Below are 5,098 nucleotides of genomic sequence, written 5' to 3' on the forward strand. Positions count from 1 at the left end.
TCATATGTATTGTTATCTTTTTCATTTTAATTTAGCAAGCTTCAAATATGAGACCATTCCATATGCAATCCCTCATGTCTCATTAACTAATAATCATGAGCTTGCTTTCACATAGTACATGGAAATCCCACAAGAAATAAGCCTTCACATGATTTCCATTTGCATTGTTGTCTTGTGCTTGAACTAGATTGTTTATACAACAATACATCATTTTGGCTTTCATTAAGTACCTGTGAGATAACCTATTACCTGTTCACACTTAGCAAACGGGTTAGTCCTTTAATCATGTTGTCATTCAATCATCCAAAACCCACAAAAGGGCTAGATGCACTTTCAACTATAAAGCTTGTCCTTCTCAAACTTCACATCCTTCAACCCTCTCACCAAATCATTCTTCATAAGCTTCTTGAGTGAGCTCATCCCAACATGAGCAAGTCTTCTATGCCATAGCCACCCAAGTGTTGTTTTGGTGAATAGGCAAGTCTTCAAGTTTGCATATTCGGAGGTGAAGTCAACTAGATATAAGTTGTTGTATCTAAATCCATTGAATATCACTTGTTTGTCATCTACTTTGGATACAACAACCTCCTTCTCGATGAATAAGCATTGGAAGCTAAGATCACACAATTGCCCAATGGATAGCAAGTTGAAACTCAATGAGGCAACATAGAGCACATTGGAGATAGAATGATCATTTGATATTGCCACTTTGCCCAATCCTTTAACCTTGCCCTTTGAATTATCTCCAAAAGTTATTTTCTCTTGTCCATCTACCTCTTCATCTAGTGAGGTGAACATACGAGGATCACCGGTCATATGTTGAGTGCAACCACTATCAATAACCCAATGACTTCCACCGGTCTTATAGTTCACCTACACACAAGAGATTCAAGCTTTAGGGATCCAAACTTGTTGAGGGCCCTTCACCTTCTCAACAAGTGACTTAGCCACCCAAATCTTCTTAGGCCTACTCTTGTTGGGGGGTCCTAAGAACATGACTTTCATCTTTCCACTAGAATCTTTTCTAAGCATATAGTGAGCATTGAAAGCAAAGGGTCTAGCATGCTTGGGCAAGGGTTGTGGTGGTGGAGTTTGACACTCATGAGCAAAGTGGCCTTCTTGTCCACACTCAAAACATCTCTTTGGCTTTAGCTTTGGCTTTGATTGTTGGTGTTGAGCTTGAGCCTTCTTCTTCTCTACACTTGCCATATATCCAATGCCACTTCTATCCATCTTCATGACGGTATTCATGAGTAGCTCACTTTGGAGATGCTTGCCTCTAGCAAACTTGCTCAATCCCACCTTGAGATGCTCTTTCTCCATCTTGAGCTTCTTGTTCTCTTCCTTGAGAATATCATTATTCTTCTCTTCCTTGAGTTTCTTGTTTTCTTCTTTGAGCTTCTCATTCTCAAGGATCAACTCTTTGTCATGATCAAGAGTTTCTAGCATAATGGTGTTGTGACTTTTCATCTCTTCAAGATCTTTCATGAGCTTCTCATGGTCACTCTTGAGCTTGACATACTCATCATAGTCATTGCACTCAACCACTTGCTTGCCTTTGCTACTAGATCCATGCTCAATGCTCTCATCAATTAAATCATCACATGAGGTAGCTATATCAATCTTAACAACATGGTTAGTAGCATCATGTGGCTCATTTGGTAAGAATTCTTGTGCAATAACAAGGGTATCATAATTGATCTTTAGAGTTGTATATTCATCTTTTAGCTTGTTGTGACTAGTGATAAGCTCATTGTGCACCCACTCAAGTTTATCATGTTTATCTTTAAGCTCTTTCTTAGAAGATTTGAGCTCCTTGAGTTTGGATGATATAGAATCATTTGTTTCTTTGAGCTCATCATTAGCCTTTTCTAATGTATCACACTTAGCTAAGAGTGAATCATTTTTAGCATCAAGTTTTTCATTTGTAGCTCTACTCTTTCTAATGATCTTAGTGTATTTTCTTAATATTTTGACAAGATCATCATATGTGGGTGAATCATCATCGCTATCACTATCATCATCACTAGCTTGCTCATCATCACTACTATCATCACTCTTAGTTACCTTGCGTTCACCCTTGGCCATAAGGCATAGGTGTGTAGAGGATGATGGCAATGGTGGCGGTGAGGATGCAAGATCAATAGCAATGGTGGCCACCTTCTCATTGTCACTCTCATCATCGGATGATCCACTTGATGAATCAATGTCTGTGAGCCAATCACCAACAATATAGGCCTTGCCACTCTTCTTCTTCTTGTAGAAGTCTCTCTTTTTGCCTTCTCTCTTCTTGTATGGCTTGTTCTTTTTCTTTTCATCTTCATCACTTGAATCATCTTTCTTGCCCTTGTTCTTGAACTTGTCTTTCTTAGGCTTTGTGCATTGATGAGCTAGGTGACCAAGTTCGCCACAATTGTAGCAATCCATCTCGGAGATTGGCTTTCTTCTTGAGCTAGTGAAGAACTTCTTCTTCTTGCCGTCAAACTTGATGCCACTCTTGTTTAGCTTCTTTAGCATCATGGCGGTCTTCTTCACCATGAGAGCAAGACTTTCTTCATCATCTTCATCACTTGAGCTCTCATACTTAAGTCTTGCCTTGCCCTTATCTTGGCTAGCTTTGAATGCTAAGTCCTTCTCTTTCTTCTTTGTAGAGGATGAGCCATCTTGTGGCGTGATGTGCATGTACATCTCATGAGCATTGATCTTTCCCAAGATTTGTGTCGGTGTAGCGGCGGAAAGATCACCTTGATGTAGCATGGTCACAATGTGCCCATATTTGTCAATGGGGAGGAAACTCAAGATCTTTCTCACAACATCGGATGGTGACATTTGAGTAAGTCCAAGCCCATTGACTTCCTCTACAAGAACATTTAAACGAGAATACATTTCATTAGCACTTTCTTTGGGAAGCATCTCAAAAGAATTTAGCTTTTTAATCACAAGATGATAGCGTTCCTCATGCTCACTCTTGGTTCCCTCATGGAGCGCACAAACATCCGACCATAGTGCATGGGCGTCTTTGTGGTTCCTTACACGATTAAACACATCTTTGCAAAGGCCTCTAAAGATGGTGTTGCGAGCCTTTGCATTCCATTTTTCATAGTTTACTTCATCGCCTTGAAGTTGTGCGGCATTCTTAGGTGTTGGGAACCCTTGAGAGGCGGCTCTAAGAATTCCAACATCTAGAGCTTCTAGGTAAGCCTCCACGCGAATTTTCCAATATGGAAAATCATCCCCCTCAAAGATAGGAGGAGGTCCATCCCCGTGAGACATCTTGCTCTAAGCAGTTAGGCTTAAAAACGTGAGCACGAGGCTTTGATACCAATTGAAAGGATCAAGATGCCCAAGAGGGGGGGGGGTGAATTGGGCTAATTCTAAATTTTCTTGCAATAATCAAATCCTACGGATAGCCCAATTAACCCCTTGTGCCTAGAAAAGTGTTTCTATCAAATCAACGCACAAATGACTTGCACCCTATGTTCCAAACTTACTCTAGCATAGCAATTCTAAGAATGTAAAGCAAGTATTGAATTGCTCAAAGTAAATACTCAAAGTAAGTGCTCAAAGTAAATAGGGAGAGAAAAGAACGCGGCGATGTTTTGCCGAGGTATCAGAGAGTCGCCACTCCCCACTAGTCCTTGTTGGAGCACCCGCGCAAGGGTGTAGCTCCCCCTTGATCCACGCAAGGATCAAGTGCTCTCTATGGGTTGATTCTTCGACACTCCATCGCGGCGAATCACCCAAAGCCGCTCACAACTTGAGTTGGGTCACCCACAAGCTCCGCCGGGTGAGCACCAAACTCCCAATCACCACCAAGCCATCTAGGTGATGGCGATCACCAAGAGTAACAAGCACGAACTCTCACTTGACCACGCGAAGCCTAATGAGAAGATGGATGCACACTTGTCTACTCTTGATTCACTAATGAGGTTTCACTCTTGGATTCTCAAATCACAAACACCTCACTAGGACCTTGCTCTTCTTGGCACTCACAAACGTGTTTCTCAGCTGTTGGAATGAGCAAAAGTGACTCCACTCACGAGTGGAGCTTCTATTTATAAGGCAGCCTAAAAAACGAACCGTTATGAGCTTCTACGGGGTGACCGGACGCTCTGATCGTTTTGACCAGACGCTCCGGTCAGTTCAACCCATGAATAGTTTTCAAGTGATGACCGGATGCTGTCAGGGTCCGGTCAGTACCGACCGGACATGTCCGGTCGCTCTTGGATGCTTACTGTAAACGACCGGACGCTGGATACTCAGGGTCCGGTCACCACTGACCGGACGCGTCCGGTCGCACTTTCTCAAGTCTGGACCCTTACTGGAGTCGACCGAACGCTGGCCCTCAGCGTCCGGTCACACGACCTTCTAGCGTCCGGTCACACTAGACTTGTTCTCCTCAGTCAAATGAACTGATCGAACCCTGCGGCCAGCGTCCGGTCGCACCAGAGCCAGCGTCCGGTCAGTATTTGACCCTCCATTCACTTGCAACTTTCGATCATATGTGAATGAAGTTCTCTCCAAAGGATCTTAGGCATTCATAAGAGCTACCTAGAGCTAGTTTTCACAAGTGTGCACCACACCTAACTCACTAGACTCAACTAGGTCAAGCTACCCGTTCATACCCCCCTTCATAGTACGGCCAAAGGAAAAAACAAAGTCCTAAACTACTCTAAGTGTCTCTCCAACTTCAATTGACACTTAGAACTAGTTATCCTTAACCTTGTCGTCCATCCTTTGAAAACCGAAATGATTTCCATCGTAGGGGCATGACAACCTCGATTGCCCAATCGATCTCCATTACCATGACCTAACTTAATTGCCTCTGCAAAACACACGTTAGTCATAGTAATCTTGTATTGACATTAATCACCGAAATCCACTTAGGGGCCTAGATGCTTTCAGTTACTTATCATGAGGCGGTAAATATTGCAATTGCTTTAGAGGCAAAGTATCGGCAGCATAAGGAGCTCAAAAAGAAAAAGAGTATGCCGTCAGGATCGTTTGGGGGAAATCAAAAGAGACAGAGGATGATTTATCATCCAGTAAATCATAATCGTCCTCCTTATCGTCCGCCGTAGTTTCAAGCCAGGCAACA

This window comes from Miscanthus floridulus, chromosome 2 (genome assembly GCF_019320115.1).
Source record: "Miscanthus floridulus cultivar M001 chromosome 2, ASM1932011v1, whole genome shotgun sequence".
In the NCBI taxonomy this organism is placed as follows: domain Eukaryota; kingdom Viridiplantae; phylum Streptophyta; class Magnoliopsida; order Poales; family Poaceae; genus Miscanthus; species Miscanthus floridulus.